The sequence below is a fragment of the Phalacrocorax aristotelis genome, chromosome 3, assembly GCF_949628215.1.
Source record: "Phalacrocorax aristotelis chromosome 3, bGulAri2.1, whole genome shotgun sequence".
Lineage (NCBI taxonomy): Eukaryota > Metazoa > Chordata > Aves > Suliformes > Phalacrocoracidae > Phalacrocorax > Phalacrocorax aristotelis.
The window spans coordinates 86,710,384-86,727,214 of NC_134278.1; the positions used below are offsets into that span (position 1 = coordinate 86,710,384).

The window sequence follows — 16,831 nt, forward strand, 5'->3', positions numbered from 1 at the left end:
CAGCTTCTTCCCCCAAAGCTGGTTGTGCAGCCCCTCTAACCCTGTGTGCCACCTCTAGTGCTCCACAGTGAGATGGTTTAGCTGGCACAAAACTTACCTGCTGTGGGGGAAGAAAATTTGGGCTGGCGGTCCTGTACACTGAATTGGCTCAACCAAGGGGCTTGGGGAACACTGCAGTGGGTGCAAGGAACAGGATGAGGCTGCTGCTTATGGTGGCAGCCAGCTGGGAAATGGCACACAGAAGCTAAGGGACCATGATGGGGAGGGCTGACATGCAGCCACAAATGAAGCAATCTGATGTAGTCCTGGGTTTCGATCTGGTGCTGGAGCTGCCTGAGACAAATGTGCAGGTAGAGTCCTCTGCCAGCATCTCTTGTTACCACTACCCTAGTTTTATGTCTTAAACATAAAACTGGGATGACACTCCCACTGGGACCATCCCCATGGTCTCTTTAGACCTTTAACTCATTATGACTCAAATTTCCCTTCTGTGCTAAGCACAAATGGCCCAGAGACTAGCACCAGCCCTGGTACTGCAATACATGTGGAGGAGAGGTATATACAGCCCTATAAACTTCACAGTATCTCTCAGTGATGGGAGATCCCACGCAGTAAGAATCATTACACCTGCTACTTGTTTAAAAAATTTTAGAAGTAAATTTTTTTTCTTTCTCCCTTGCCAGTTTTGATTGAAAATTACTTGGGGACTCAAGGAGACATCACTGGGTTATCCCCTTGTGGAATGAATATCTTCTTTCTGCTGCCATTAGGGTTAAACTTTGCTTTGAGTGATGTGCTCCTACTAATATATGCAGGGGTCTTTTGCACAGAAGCCCTTCTAAGGGGCATTAAGAGTTCTAAATAGAGCTTCCATTTCTTTCTGAAGCCTTCTTTATACTGAAGCCCATGAATCATGCCAGCCGATGCCAACTTGAGCACTGATGGCCGATAGTTGCAGTGCTCCACTTAAAGCTCTGCAGTGAAAGTCTCATAAATTTTTAAATTTTATCCCATTATCATAAGTTTTCACAAGCCTTTAGATGGATTTGATATCTTTGTAGATACAGAGCATCTCTTCTGATCCAGTCACAGTTTTGGACTTCAGATCTAGTCTGGTATTTTTAACGGTGGCTCATAGACTTCCTACTTAGGGCAGGATTTCTAAAGTGAATATTTTTCCCAGCATCCCTCTAAGCTAACAGGGAGTTCCCAACAGGGATATTCCAAGGATATTTTGCATTTTTGTGCTGCTTCATGTCTGTTTTAGTTGCCTTTCAGTCCTCAGTAGCTCCTCGAGTTTGTGATTACAGTCTCATTTAACATCCTTTGCTAAGGAAACTTGTATTAGTGCCAGGGAACTGCTAAGCAAATGCCAATGCGGAGTTTAAGAGTGGGAGGGAAGAATCATGAGACATGATATTCATGAGGGAAGTGAAAGGTGGAATTCCTTTCATGTAAACCCAAAAACCTACATCAGTACTTTCTCTTCGCCCTGCCCCCCCCCCAAGGCTTTCTCTGGTTCCTATCACTATCCTATCACTTTTATTACCCTAAGTATCTAAATATTTTCTTAATTTATCCAAGAAATGAAGGGATTTTCTAAAAGAATAATGAGGATATTGTAAAGGAAACAGTCTGCTTTGCCAATGCTATCATCTTCCTTAAAAATAGGTGGACAGGGACTGGAAGGGAGGGGGGAAATGGAGGAAGGGAAGATGCATGTATTGCCAGAGCAATAGTCTTGCAAGAATCGTGCAGCTGGTTTAATTTCTGTAAATTGAAACATGCTGTACTCTAAAATAACACTATTTCTTTCCGATACACGGGAAGTTGCTATTATTTAGTAACTCCAGGTTCCCCTGACAGTGACTGTCTACTGAATTATGTGAGTCCTGGAAATTACAGCTCTGTGGAGATCCAGTTCTGGTGCCTAGCCTGTGTCACTGTGTGGTACCTACCCACTGAACAGTCCTGGCTGCCTAAAGTCACTGATTTGCGGCAATACAGTACTGGTAGGTGGAAAGGCTGTTCCAGAGAGCAGCTGTTCCTTACAATCAGTGACAGATCCCACCAAAACATTAAATATACCATTGCTCTAATTTCTGATTTAAAAGGTTAAATGGAGGTAAAAATACCTGCATGGCTTGGCTGTGACAGTTTTGCCACAGTCGGCAAAACCACTTAATGCACTAGGGTGAGGGGCTGGCTTGCTTTCTGAATGCCATTATGACACTGGAAAAGAAAGTCACAGACTTTCACGTGGCCAGAGTAGGAACTGGTTGAGCTCTCCCAGTTTCAAGTGACTTGTGCTGCTGTGGGTGTATCAAAACTCCAGCTGGAAAAGTAAACAAGTACTTCCCACCATAGGATAAATGGAGAGAGAAAGGTATATTAGCTCTAGTAAGAAGAAACCACAGTACAAAAGTAAAAATGGATACTGTATAGATACCATTCCAGTCTTTGCTTTTTGCATTAAAAATATGAAAACCCTGTGCTCAGTTAAAATACAAGCTTGCTTCAGCAGTGATTTGGAGACTTAAGTTACTGCTTAGTTCCTTGTTGGTCTTCAAAAACACATGGCAAGTGTCTTGGCTTGCTTGCCTGTACTGGTGCTACTATTTGGAATGAACTCTTGGTTTTAATCTTTCAGACTTGAGGCAAAAATTCTGATGAGCAGCACCCACACTCTGATCCTGAGCCCTGAGTAACCTGGGTCAGAAGAACATGACTAGCTGGAGCTTCTGGGGTATAACCAAGCCTTTTTCTTTTCATCTTTGGTATAGTTGAGAAATAGTGTTCTTCCTACGGAGATTCATTACTGATGCTGTGATCACACATCAGAAACCCTCCTGCATCCTGTTTTTCCTTGAGATGATTAGCAAAAAGCTGCTAAGCTTACCTATATAACCTATATAGGCTGAGAATATATATATGAATTATACATAGAAGTTCATCTACTCTAATAGCCACCCGAAAAGCTGCAAACATTCCTCCAAAATGTCTACATTCCAAAAATTCAGCATTTCTTGTCAGCTCAGTCATCATTAGGGTTGGAAACATTTGACTTTGGTCTTCTGGGTTGGGTTATGAAAGGCTTACAGTGCAAAGCCACAGTGACTAGCAGCGTGGTTTGGCTTTTGTGTGACTTCCAGACAGAACTGTGGTGAAGAAGAGGTAGAAGGCTGCTGTTTTCTCCACCTAGAAAGGAGATTTGTGTGAAGCTGAGCAGTTTCAATCCAGCACAGTTGTCTCCATTGGGAGGAAAAACTGGTAGTAACAGCCTGGTAAGGTTTTGTGGGCTTGTAACAAGCCAAGACATATTTCATCAACACACAGGGATTTTCTTTGCTCAGGTAGCTGAGTAGCAGACAGACCAGCTGCTTCTGGTGCCTCTAAACACAAACATCCCAGACCCTCTGTTGATGATTGGAGAGGAGCTGTACTCTCTTGGTTTTGAAGATCCAATCAAAGCAGAGAGCCACAGCCAGCTCAGGCTTCTCCGGTTTCAGGCTGTGCTCACGGCTCTGACATTTTTTCATCCACGACTGGAAAAAAAAAGTGGCAACACATTAACAAACATTGGGCCTGTTGATGTCTTGGGATCAGGGACTTGGTGACAGCTAATGGAAACCTGCAGCAAAACAACATGCAAGCCTGGGTTACAGAGCACTCAAGATGCTCTCCTGGGGCAAACGAAGGGTGACAAACTCCTTCATTCCCAATCTTGTGGTTCCTTACTAAAAACACAATGGTACCCATGTCTGGGCACACTCCTGTTTCATTTTTTGTATAAGGAAGGGGTGCAGAAACCCCCCAGGGTGAGGAGCTGAGCACTGCAGGTAGCCACACTTAATCCAAGCCTTTGCCACGTAAACATGGATGGGGTGTAGAAGAGGGTCATGCCCATGCAAAGGCAAGCCTGTGCAGAGCTGGCAGGCCCCTTGAAGGGTCTTGTTTGGCCATCTGTCTGAGTTGGGGGTGATGAAAACCTGGCAGTGGGGACAGGAGGGAAAGTCAGCACGAGTGGCTTGTGTCATGCTGAGAAGAGGTGACGGTGTTGGGAGCTGGTGATGCTGGTCCAGCAGGTCACTGCAGCTGGTAGCTTGTTTCCATCAGCAAACTCAGATTTTTTTGCAGGGGAATGAAAGGTTCTCCCTGCCCTCCTACTTTTTAGGAAGAAAAGTTGAAAGTTTGAAGTTACATTTGAAAGTACAAGAGGAATATCCACCTGCCTTCCGCATAATGCAGCCCTGAGGCATGCGCCAACTTCTACCTACTGCAACCCAGTTTAAAAAGTGCTGAGAGCCCAGTACTCACAGATTGCATCACCCCTGGAAAAGAAGTCTGCACCTGGGGAATCTGCTGTTCCCAGAGTAATGTGAGCCAGTGACTGAGTCACTTCAGCTTTGAATTTGTTTTTTTTTTTTTAATTAATTTGTTTTTTAATTAGAGGTCTCTCTTACCATGCCTGTCCAGGCAAAACATTGTGACCCTGTCAGTAGAAAATGAAGTGGTGCAATATAACTGCAGCTAAAACAGAGTGTGCAGTACTGAGAAATGTGAGCATCAAAAGCCTCCAAGGAAACAGGCATACAGAGGGCATCAAGCAATCGCTTAAAAATAGCTAATCTAAAAATAACAGATTAGGGAGGGAGCTCTCCTGAAAAGCAGTTAAGGAGCTTACGTCTGGTCTGGAGACTAAGGACAAAGAACAGTGCTCTATCTACAATGTATCTGTGCTTTTAGGCAATAAATAAGCCTTAGGCCAGAGGGCAGGGCGCCTTCTGTATCTCTTCATATGCAGGGCCTAAGGCAGTCTTAGTCTGATGCTTTTACCTAAGGAATTCAAGGCCATCTCCTGCTGACTCAGGAACACAGTTTATGAAATCATCCTCTGGCTGGGCAGAGGTCTTGTGGGGTTCTCCTGCCTCAAACCAAGTCCAAAGCTTTTGTCTTCTCCCAAGCTGTGTCAGCTCTGGGAGTTTAAAAGCAGGCTGAGCAACAGTGGGTCTGAGCCAGCCCTGGAAGCTACATGGCTCTTCCTGCTCCAAACAGTCCCCTTCTGTCCAGGTATTACAGGATAGGCTCTCTATAGTAACTGAAGGCCATGAATAAATGCAACTAGAAGGACACCAGAAATAGTAGCCTAAAACTAGCAACAAGGCTCCAATCTCTTTAAACAAAAAACATTGTTAGCTTAAATCTTTAGTAGTGGGAGCTTTTCGAGCTGTGAGAATTGAAGCTGGAGGTGTGTATGATAGCTTGATGTTCCTTCTGAGGTCGTTATGTAGATTTATTGCACAACAGCATGTTCTCAGTGTTGGTGACGCTGGATCAGGGTAGCTCATGAACACTCACAAACAAGCTGAAGGCTGCCACAGACTGAGGGGAAGATAGGGTTATGCATTAATGTATCACTCTGCCAGGTTTAGCTTTGCTTGCCTTTTGATCTCCAGGCTGGGGGACAATTCCCATTGCACTGCTACTCTGCTGACCACTCAGAAGTGGAAGGCCCAAACCCACTCTCTTACTGCTGAATAGCCCAAAGCAAAAAGGTAGCAGCAAAGAGAAGCTTTTCCTTTCCTCCTGGCATAACTGCTAGGCCTCGTTGGGAAACCAGCAGGACGTTGTGCGCATTTCACAGCTCAGGAAAGAGCCCTGCCCTGCCCAGGTGGAGTACTGGAGAAGAGCTGGAAGCCAACAGCTCTCTGAGTATTTTCTTGCTGCTTTCTGTTAACAGCACGTCTCTGCAGAGTTAGAGCTCAACAGTACCCCTTGCATGTAGGGGCACTGATACACGCCTGGCTTTTGATGGGCTTTAGTCCCTCAGCTGTGACTCAGCTAGAGTGCAGGCACTAGAAGTGGACATTTCTTGAGCAGACCTTAGCAGAGGGCCAGATTTTAGCAGCCATAACCTCATAAAAAGAAATTATGGGAAAAAGTTTAACTACTCCAAAAAAAAACCAAAAGCCCCAACCCACTCCACCAATAATGTATGGGGCAGGTAATAAGACTGTCATCTCAAATCAAGATACACTGAACAGGATCAGAATGGAGATTCCATTTTAAGTTATAAAGATGCCCTCCTAGAATTGATGTGTGAAATTAATACCAAAGCCATTGTCAGTCCTATGCCTCATCAATGAGAACTCAAAGTAAAATGATATGCTGACAACTGCAAAAACTAGTTAGAAGCTCCCTGAAGTAATACAGTGGAGAGAATTGCTGGGGGAGTAGATAACATTGTGTGTGAGCAGAGTGTGACTTCCTTTCAGCACTCCATGCTCTCTGGCCTTCAGTTTCACTCTATTTATCATAACACCACTTGCAGGATGACGGCCTGTCAGATTAAAGAAATGACACTTCTCTTTATTTTGAGCCTGGCTTCTAGGAGAAACAAAGCCAATGCGGATGTACTCATCTCAAGTTACTTTTGAATTCTTTGATCAAATCTGTTAGGTAATGATGTCAGAAATTATGTGCTTGCTTGTAACAAAAGTCTGTTACTAGACAGGGGGGAGATGCTAGCACTGTAGAAAGTCAGTGGAGGTGGCTCAGCTCTTAAGCACTGGAGAACTTCCAGTGGAGAGATGTGCATGAATACTGCAGTTGACACTTCTTGCTGGACATCTGTACTGTATCAGGCACTGGAAAATCCAGGCAAGAAGCTAGACTTTATTTCCCATTCTCCTGGGACTATTTACTTCAAGGAAGGCTGGAAGCACCTTTTGGAAATTCCCTAAAGGGCCAACAGCATGAGAACATGACAAATCCTTAGTGGATATTTATGTGCGTATAGACATATGTAGGTCCAGCTGTAAAAATTTCCATCCAGATCCCAGGAGTACAAGAACTGGAAACTCAGACACATGCTCCCTGCAAGAATTAGAGAGTCCATTTGCTAGCTTGTGTGTATGGTGACTAAGAAGCTGAAGAGACTCTAGGTCACTCGGTTCATAGGGTAGAAATAAGAATGAAAGGGGATAAACAGCAGAGGATAAATCAATGCTTAATATGTTATTTTGCCCCAAAGGGAGACTGAGAGATGAGCCTAGATAAAACCTGTCCTGTTACTTCGAATCTCTCAGCTCTTTCTATGTGCTTCCTTCATCCTGGATGCAAAGTGTAGGATTGCCATCAGGCAGCAGCTGTGTCACAGGCAGAGCAATTAGGATGTACAAAATCACTGGGTAGCAGGAATGCAAGGGAAGAGCGTGGGTGTGGAGACTTAAATAGAAATACATTGCAAGAGGGGAAGTTTGGAAGAAGGACATAAAATGCTAGCTAAGACAGACCCAAGTTGTGCTTATGTGCAAGATGAGAACTAACTTACAGTGTGCTTTGTGTCTGCCCTTGAGTCACATAACGCTTTTGTTTTACAGTTAGTGAACGGTGATGCAGAAAGGCTCTTTTTAGGGTGGAAATGAGGCCCCACAGAGCCCTACATCTGTATCCACTGTGCTAAAAGCTTAAGCAGAACAAGCATGATACTGTTAGCATCCTAAAAGACTTTCCTTCAAAGTGGATTCAAGCAGCAGCAGATGCAAAGGGGGTAGCTCAAAAAAGAACAGCCGTGCTTCTGCACCCATTCCAGCAAAGGCTCTCAAAGGAGAGACAGGATTTGGTACAGGATTGTAAGAAAAAATTTGGCTACTGCTTGTACTGGAGTATCCCCAACATTCATATTTCCAAATCTTTACCACAGAAAACTACTTTTCAAAGAGAGCTAATTTCTCCTGAAATCACAAAATTCCAAGACATGGTATTAATACGTGAACTGGCAACCATGATTTCATGTTGCGTTTAAAAGTAGCACCTTAAAAAGTCAGATACTGCTGGAAGACCCACAGCAACAGATTCCTGGGAGGGGAAAAAAAGAAGTCAGTTTACTGGCATGCGGTACAGCAGAAATAACATTTGGTCTTTGAAACTTCCTGTACCTTAGGGCGTTGATTGCAGCAAGCAATCAAAAGGCTTAAAATCCTAGTACTGAAGGAGGAAGCAAAATGCATTATTTACTTGTCTTATGGCCAGGGAAGAGAAGGCAAAGAATTTTTCAAATACCTGGGCTGACCCACTTTTTGTAATGCAGACAATTGCTTGCTGTTTGTAACCGCAACTGTCTTGAAAAGAAGTACAGTTACTGGATTACAGTTTATGGGGTTGGGGTAACTTGGTAGATGCCTACTTACTCTGCAAGGCATTAGGTGCACAGTTACCACTGTTTAGAGATAGTGATGACAAGAAGGGATGTTTCAGTTTAAGTGGAACTTTAGAGGGAGGTTTGCTTGTTTGAACTTTGATGCGGCAAAACATGAAATACACAATGACTTTTTATATGGTCCTGGAAACATAACTGCGGCACGTCTGTGGGGACTGGAAATACCCTTCATCTGATCAGCTAACACAGCTGGATAAATCAATGAGTTTTAGGGCAACCAAACCTTTTATTTCGGGGTTGCAAAGGTATGGTTTGTTTTTTTTCCCAGGTAAGCAAATATATTCCCCCAAGTATGTTAGTGATTCCTTAGTAGGAATCGGTTGGATAACATGCCCAGACCTGGGAGCTTGGAGACGCTCCTTGTGTGTTATAATGCAGCTTTTCTGTCTCTCACCTCTGCAGGTGAGCTGTACCTTCCATGCTGTACTATGGTGTGCACAGAAACGACATGGCTATAAGTGAAGGGAGGATGATTAGGAGAAAAGTTACTTGAGAATGCCAGGTGTCTTACCCTTTATGGGGTGGTGGAAAAGAGCTCTTCTTCCAGCCTTCCTCTGCCCTTTGCTATTTGCAGTACCACCAGCAAACGTTACTGGTCTGAAGTAGTGAGCTGCCATTGCATTTTCTCATCTCATGGGTTTGAAGAGCTGTTTCTCAGATTGGCTTGCCTGAAGCCTGAAAACACTCCTTCCTGGGGTAACCACAAGATGCTTTCCCAGAGCAAAGGCCACTAAAGCACGCGTCTGCAGGTCCTGAGGGGAGCTTCAGAATGGGAATACAGCACAGCCTGATACTACATCTGTTTTAGTAACAGTCTCTAGACCTGGGAAGCAAAAGGCATGCAAATAATAGATTTAAATATACTGATACTCTTTCTTGCTTTCAGTTTTGAGAACAAGGGGCTAGTTCATTGTGAGGAAGTGAACTCAAAACACTTAAGTATGCAGACTACAAACTTTGGCTTAATCATTTCTATTAAACAACAGAACAATCTTTGTATAATTTAACAGTGAGAAAATCAACCTTGTTCATGTCTCCTTAGCATCCCTTCTACCCTGAGCACTTCCTGCTTAATCAAAGCTATTCAGCTGTTATTCTGTTTTCATGTACTAAATTCACTTCCAGCTATTGTGAAAGAAGGAAGTGAGTAGACAGAGTTCCTTCCCTGTGGTGTGACAGTGGGAAAGGACTGAAAAGACAGTAACTTGCTAATTCTGCTGTGTATGAAGGACAGACTTTTTTTCTTCATGTTATGTATTAAGTTTTTAAGATAAGTCAGCAGATACACACTGGCTTCAGTGACATGAAATTGCACTGCTTAAGACTCTGACCCTGAGACTGTCAACACACTGAAAACTCACGTTGCCACAGAGCTGCAATAGTCAGAAAATGTATTTCCTTTTCCCCACATCTGACTCTCAGTAGTTTGATCGTTGCTAAATGTCAAGTGTGGGGTTTAATTCTACATTTCCTGGCTTGCATGTACTTTCCGCTTTAACTAACTTCAGACACGGCTGCTGGCATAGTTTTATCATGTGCTAACATTAACACACTGATAAAAAGAAGTAGCATAGTATGCACTTACAGACTTGCCCTATAAACTGTAGGCAAATGTAATCTTCTTGCTGATAATGCAGTCCATAAGGAACAGAGGTAAAGACTGTAGATTACAGTGGTAGGGGGACTAGAGAAGTGCACTGCTCTATCAGGAGGGTGCAGGACCTCTCACTTTTAGTGAGGGAGAGGAGGGAAATTAAGGTAAGTTCAAAAATTTGGTTGTCCATCTAATATGACAATTAGAAACTGGTAAGCTGGAGATGTTTGTTAATAAGCACTACAGCTTCCTTGTCAGTTCTGTTTGCTGCAAGCTCCTTGCTTTTCCAGGAGCCAGCAATACCTACCAAGTTCTGCACTGCCAGAACTTTTCTGATGGCAGACACTTGGGATGATCCAGCGAGGTGAAATCACAGAGATGGCTGGTTTCTGGATGCTGTAATTTTGCATGTGCTCCCATAGCTAAATAAGGCAGATCCACTGATGTTTCGCATTCCCCAGCTCAGCTCCAGCCCCACTCCCTACAAGGAAATGAAGCACTGGAGTACCGCCTTCCAGCTCATAAAAAAAGGTGCCACCCCACTCCTTAAAGGGATGAGTAGTTCTTGGGGACAGATACTGAACGGTAAGCTGTAGCCTGGCACTACAGCAGTGTCTGGGTTTAGTTACAGCCTAGGAGGTAGCTAGGCTTGCACCTCTATTTGCACAGTGATCCCAAAAGCGCAGGCCTGGCTCAAGAGAGGCTGTAAGTGTAAGGCTGAATTGCAGTTGCTGTGCCTGAAAAGCAGACTTAAAGGCTCTCCCTGTGAAAACCTTCCCCGGCTCAAGACAGCTCAACTGAGAGCAAACAAAACCCTCTCAGCAACCACAGAAGTTCAAATTTATTTTCTTCCTTTTAACAATGTTCTTCTAAACAGATCAGTTTGCCATCACTGCTTTGCAGTCCAAAAGCTCTTGGAAAATAATACCAGCTCCTTCCCAGTCTCACTGGCAGCATGTGTGCCAAGACATGCAGCCAGATCTCCCCTGGCAGCATTTCTCCCCAGCAGGCTGGCCAGTGGCTTTCCTCCCCGACTGCCTGCCCAGACAATAAAAGGGGCTGCTTCCTGACCTCTGCCGGCAGTGGTGTCTGGGGATGTCTGGCTGTGCCATGCACACTACGTCAGGCGGCACTGCAATATATTCCTTTTGCTGGGAAGCATCTGGTGTGTGGCTGGGGGCACTTGCTGCACCCCTGTTAGAGGGTCAGGATGCCTGTGTTGCTCCCCCATGACTGCTGCTGGGGTCCTTGTCACCATGACTGTCATGGCCATCACAGCACATGGTAATCACGCCATGTGCTAAAGTGATGTGTATGCCCCAAATTCAGTGTGGTTCATATCCTATTTTCCAGCAGGGTTTGCACAGCTTCAAGTTACACTCAATGGCATGTGAAGAGCATGCATGGCCTCGGTGTGCAGCAGCTGACTACTGGCTTCCTGTTTCCTTGACCTCCATGTGAATTATTGTTGATGAGGTCCGTAAGCCCTAAGAGAAAGACTCACAGCCTACCCACCTGCTGATGTCTCCAGTGAGAATTCTGGGGTTTTTCTCCTCTTGATATCCCGAAGAAAATAGAATTTTCTTCTAAGTAATAAAAATGAACCATGTGAGCCTGGCAAAACAGAATTTGGCAACCAGAGAAGAGAGCTGAGAGGTAGGGAAGCATTTGTTTTACAGTTATATCCTTGAAGAAAGCTGAGAGACTGATCAAAGCTAACAACTGGGTGATAAAGTATATAGTTAGAGAGAACAACTAATTGAGATGTTGATAAGAACTAAAACAAAGTGTCCATTAGGTGAGCTATCCTCATTATAATACTAAAAATCACACTCATAGGCCAGGAATCCTCCCCCACTCAAATAAGCCCCTTACTCTCTGAGCATGCGTGATAAATTTAAATGGCGCTGTACCTTTAAGTTGAAATGAGAAAGAAATAAACCCACTGAGCCGTGTGAATATTAGCTGTGACCAACACATTTAACTGTATAAATGCCTTGTAGTTTCTGGGTGCGGGGTGCTAGCTTTGTGGGTTACCACCTAGCACCAATCTTTACGCAAAAATTAATTAAGTAAAATACCTCTGTTCTGTGTGTAGTTTGGCATTTTGCACACCGGGAAAACGAACCCGCTTTTGGGGATAACGCTCTGGGCCCCGCTGTGTTGTTTCCACCCCGCGCACCCAGCACAGCCCGGCGCTCGCCACTCCTCGGGGCTCTTCCAGGCTGCGCCTTGCGTCGGAGCTTGTAGAGCAACGGTGTAAAACTACCGAATCCTGAGCGGGACGAGATAAAAGTGTGTGGGAGATGCTGGGCGGCACCGCTGCTCCCTCGCCTCACGCAGGTGAGGAGCGGTAGTACCAAAACCTCTCCTCCCAGAATCCAGAGAACTAAACCCGGCTTAAATGTATTTTGAAGAAAACCTGACTGGAAGCAGCTTTGACCACCCCCATTCCGTTCCCCACCCTCAATTCTCTGCATGTGTTTTTCTCCCGTCTCTTCCTTCTCCCCACACAACGTCCCCCTGCAGCCCCGCGGGCTTGCTACCGTCCAGGCCCCCCCCAGGGGCGGACCCGCCGCCCGCGCAGACGCTCTCGCTGGCCCGGGGGCGGCACAGGGAGGCGCCGCGTCTTGCCGCTGCTGCCTGGGTTTCGTGTCAGCGCCGGCTTCCCCGCTGGCCCGCCCCTACCCCAGCGCCGTGCCCGGGGCCCCTCCGTCCGCGCCTGCCCGCAGCCAAGATGGCTCTGCCCGCTTCACCTTGCCCTTCGCTGACATGGCGGCCGCGGAGTCAGGGGGCCCTGCCCGAGCCTGTTGTTTCCCACCCGGCAGCGGGGACGAGTGCCTGAGGGGCGCTGCGGGGGTACGGCCCAGCCCGGGGCAGCCCTGGCGTGCTTTCGGCTTTCTCCTTATTCCCCGCTGCGATGTTTTGCTATCCGTGGCGTGCTGCGGCCTGCTTTTCCCTTCGGGGGGGCCTAGCTCGCGGCCGGATCGGGGGGGGGAGACCGCCCTGTATTGCTCTCGTTTCTCTTCTCTTTGGAGTGGTTGTGGAAATAACGTGTATCTCTGCCTGCAGGAAAAGGGGAAACAAACGAGACTGTGAGGAAGAGGACCCTTCTCCTACGCCTCCCCCAAACCAGCTGAGTGGGGCAGCCGGTAAGGCCAGTGCCATCGCACATGCCATGGCATGCTGTCGACCTGTTTGTGCAGGACCGGCGGCCTGCGTTTGTCCAGGAGATCTGTTGGTAGCAGCACAGTGCTGCTGGCTGAGGGTGGCCCAGAGGCAAAGTCAGTTTCCTTCAGAAAGTATGTGTCTTGATTGCTCACTGAAAATAATGAGGTAATGGCAGAGGGTGGGAAACAGAATTTGGGTTTTGTGGGCCTGTGGCTTGCTCTGCAGGCTGGGTTTCGTGGCCCTCTTAAAACACATTTCCTGGTCAAGGTTTGACGCAGCACAGGCTGTCAGTGTTGGTGTCAAAACACAACTAGATAAACCTGTTGGGTAAATAAATACCTGCTCGTCCACAAGAGGGAGTGAAGGATGCCAGCTGTAATTTGCTTCTCTGCTTTACAGGCTTTGAATAAACAGCCCATCTGGCAGCTTCTTTTAATAAAAATCTTGGGTTTATTTCTACAGCATGCCAACCCATTTCCAGGAGGTCTCCATCACTGTAAAAAGATTCATGGCCATCACTAGATGTGCTATTTCTGATGCCTAGAAAAAGCCTTTCTCTGTGCCAGACCCAACAAACATAGTGGCATATGTGATGACTGACTGTTGGCGTTGGCTGGCATATGTGCTTTGAAAGGTCACACTGTTCGTCAGCCCTGTCAGCTGATGTGAGGCATGTAACCAACCTGTTTGTTTCATTCCAGCAAGCTGGGATTGACAAACCCTGAAGGAAGAAGGAGGGGAATCCTGAAGTGTAGTGACAGACTGTTTGCTCCCAGACTCTGTCCAAGGGGACAGCTTCTGCATCAGTGCTGTTCCCAGGTATGGCATAGAGGTCATAGTGTGTCTCTTCCATATGCCTGAAGCTGAGCTGAGGTCTTGCTTATCCTCACAACTCTCCATCAGTTTTGGGAGTAGAACTGCAGTAGCCTTGACTTACACGGCCTTACATGGGCAAACTGCACTCTGAACTTTTTGGAGGACTAAAAGGAGCTGATCCAAAGGAAAGCTTTTTTTTTAAAAAAAAAGAACAACCAAAAAACAGTGACTTGTTTTATCTGAACCTGATCATTACGTGGCTGCAGATGTTGTTAGCCCGGCCATGGCAATACAAGGAAGGAGGCCAGCACAGGCAGCTGGCAGAAACAGCCAGTATTGCAGCAGCCCACACTGATGACAGCCTTAAGCTGCTGTGGTACCACAGCAGCAGCTTCTGTTGCCATCATCTCCCGCTTGCCCTTGGAGGGATAGAATTGGTTGGGGTTTTGGTGTGTTTCTTTTTTTTCCCCTCCAGACCAAGGACTGAAATAGGCAGTTTTGTTCTCTAAAATATTCATGTATTTAAAAGGTAGCATAAATCATAAAAACAGTATTTGAGGGCAGTGTCTCCATCTTTGTGTTCCGTATGCACAGATCATCTGTGTTTTGGGACATGAAGAGCAATGGAGCTGAAGCTTCCTTCTGATGGTGACTGTTAGAAGGCAGAGAATTGTGAGCTTTGTTTTGCTTTTAACCTTCCACACTGTTTTTCCTGGAAGCTTTCTGTGATTGCACTGACCTTGCATGTCCCTCCAAGGCAAGGCAGCTGGTCTTCAGTATCACAGCCAACATCTCCACTCTGTTCATTAGCGAGTTAGTCAACATTCTGCAAAGGTCAGAGGTGCATCTTATCTACAAGTTTATTCAACAAAGAAGCACCTAAGGAGTGGTGGTGATTTTTTTTTTTTAAAATATGCATGTGAGTATTTAATTTTTCAGTACTAATGCCTTCTAGGGATTTCTTTGGCCTCTATGGCTGTAACATTCCTCACTACCAGCACCCCAGGGATAAGAGTGTGTTGCTCTCTTCGTTTTATGGAAGAGGAAATAAATTTGAGCCTGGAGGGTCTAGAGCCATTGCCTGACTGTTGGATCTGGTTGCTCTGTCCTATCACTCTTTACCAAAATAGCAGAAAGGTACAGCAGGGGGCAGCACAGATAACCACAGTCAACTTTTTTTTTATTGCATATAGGTGGACAAAACAGATGAAGGAAGAACCTTGCAGAAAATCTGGAGTCTGTGTAGGAGCTGGGAACTAAATTCACATTTCATGAGAGACACTCTTGTTCTGTACATGTTTTTTTCCATTTAAAGCTTCATCTCTTACTTGAGTGAGGGGGAAGACACCACAATGTCAGCTCACGTTTACCCACTCAATCTCATCGTCAGTGCTCACTGGGGTTTAAGTGAAGCTCCTGCCTGAAAGTTCTTCTGGCATAAGGCCTTGCAGTAAGGACTGGATCAATTCCGGCTCTATTTGGTGTTGCTAGAGGTGTGAGCAGGAGTACAGCAGTGCTCTGCTCAAAGTTGTTACTGTTAGTGGAGAGTCTCAGTTGACTCACAAGGGGCTGTGCAGGGTGGCCAAAGGCTAATGGTGGAGGTATTAGGTGGAAACTGAGGGTGTTTGGGGCTCTTCTGCATCTTTCCTTGCAGGTGTCTTTCCTTGAGATCTACAGAGAGCACCTCTTAGTGAATCAGTGCGAATTATGCTTCAGCCCAAGGATTTCTACTTGCTTCTCTCTGTCATTCTGTGAGCTGCCCTACCAGGTTTCTGCCTTTCAGTCCTCTCATGCCCCAGACACTTGTGTGGCTCTGCTTGGAGCTGCTGGACTGGAACACTTTAGTTTCATACTCTCCAAAAGAGTTGCCCATCCACTGTGGTCCTCGCTGTGGAGCTGGATGGTACCAGCCCTGCCCTGCTGTCCACCCAGCTGGGCGTCCTTGCCCTCTGCGGTGGTGGACTGGTTCAGGGAGCTCAAGAGAAGGGTGTTGGGATGTGGAGATATTTCAGCTGCAGCTTTCCAAAGTGCTGTGCACAGGGTATGCAACGTAGCTGCCCTAGTGTCTCCACACCAGGAAATCCTTACCGTCCCTGTGAGATTGAGACTACTAGGTTTTAAGATGCTGTTTCCTTCTGCTAGTGAGTGTGATGAACTTTATGAACAGAGCCAGGAGGGATGGGTTTAACTTGTGACTTCCAGAAGCGTCAGTGGAAAGGAACCCTGTAGAACATGTTTTCTTTGAAATCAAAGAATCATAGAATCGTTAAGGTTGGAAAAGACCCTTAAGATCATTGAGTCCAACCGCTAACTTATCACTGCCAAGTCCACCACTAAACCATATCCTCAAGCACCACATCTACCCTTCTTTTAAATACCTCCAGGGATGGAGACTCCACCACCTCCCTGGGCAGCCTGTTCCAATGTTTGACAACCCTTTCGGTGAAGAACTTTTTCCTAATATCCAACCTAAACTTCCCCTGGTGCAGCTTGAGGCAATTTCCTCTCAACCTATCACTTGTTAGTAGGGAGAAGAGACTGACCCCCGCCTCACTACAACCTCCTTTCAGGTAGTTGTAGAGAGGGGTAAGGTCTCCCCTCAGCCTTCTCTTCTCCAGACTAAACAACCCCAATTCCCTCAGCCGCTCCTCATAAGACTTGTTCTCTAGACCCTTCACCAACTTTGTTGCCCTCCTCTGGACACGCTCCAGTGCCTCAATGTCCTTGTAGTGAGGGGCCCAAAACTGCACACAGTACTTGAGGTGCGGCCTCACCGGTGCCGAGTACAGGGGCACTATCACCTCCCTGTTCCTGCTGGCCACGCTATTCCTGATACAAGCCAGGATACCATTGGCCTTCTTGGCTGCCTGAGCACACTGCTGGCTCATGTTCAGCCGGCTGTCAGCCAGCACCCCCAGGTCCTTTTCCTCCAGGCAGCTTTCCAGCCACTCCTCCCCAAGCCTGTAGCATTGCGTGGGGTTGTTGTGATCCAAGTGCAGGACCCGGCACTTAGCCTTGTTGAATCTCAT

The 16,831-nt window shown here is 46.2% G+C and overlaps 1 protein-coding gene and 1 long non-coding RNA gene across 4 annotated transcripts in view; one reads left to right on the top strand and one right to left on the bottom strand.

Annotated features, from left to right (window-relative positions):
- Nucleotides 1–1,347: 1,347 nt before the first annotated feature.
- On the bottom strand, nucleotides 1,348–12,373 carry LOC142054995 (uncharacterized). The gene is made up of 5 exons (XR_012659761.1): nucleotides 12,333–12,373; nucleotides 11,331–11,429; nucleotides 10,123–10,296; nucleotides 8,733–9,044; nucleotides 1,348–3,545 (listed from the first exon to the last, which is right to left on the bottom strand). It is a non-coding gene; the product is annotated as an uncharacterized LOC142054995 (long non-coding RNA).
- Nucleotides 12,374–12,376: 3 nt separating this feature from the next.
- The window catches only part of CHGB (chromogranin B), a 79,555-nt gene continuing 75,100 nt past the window's right edge, over nucleotides 12,377–16,831 (top strand). For 2 of the 3 annotated variants that reach the window (XM_075088311.1, XM_075088313.1), the window contains exons 1-3: nucleotides 12,493–12,674; nucleotides 12,888–12,967; nucleotides 13,688–13,805. The gene's annotated coding sequence lies outside the window, so the exon portion shown is untranslated. Of the gene's footprint in view, nucleotides 12,463–12,492; nucleotides 12,675–12,887; nucleotides 12,968–13,687; nucleotides 13,806–16,831 lie in introns of those variants that run through there. The other variant, XM_075088312.1, reaches the window with a different exon arrangement.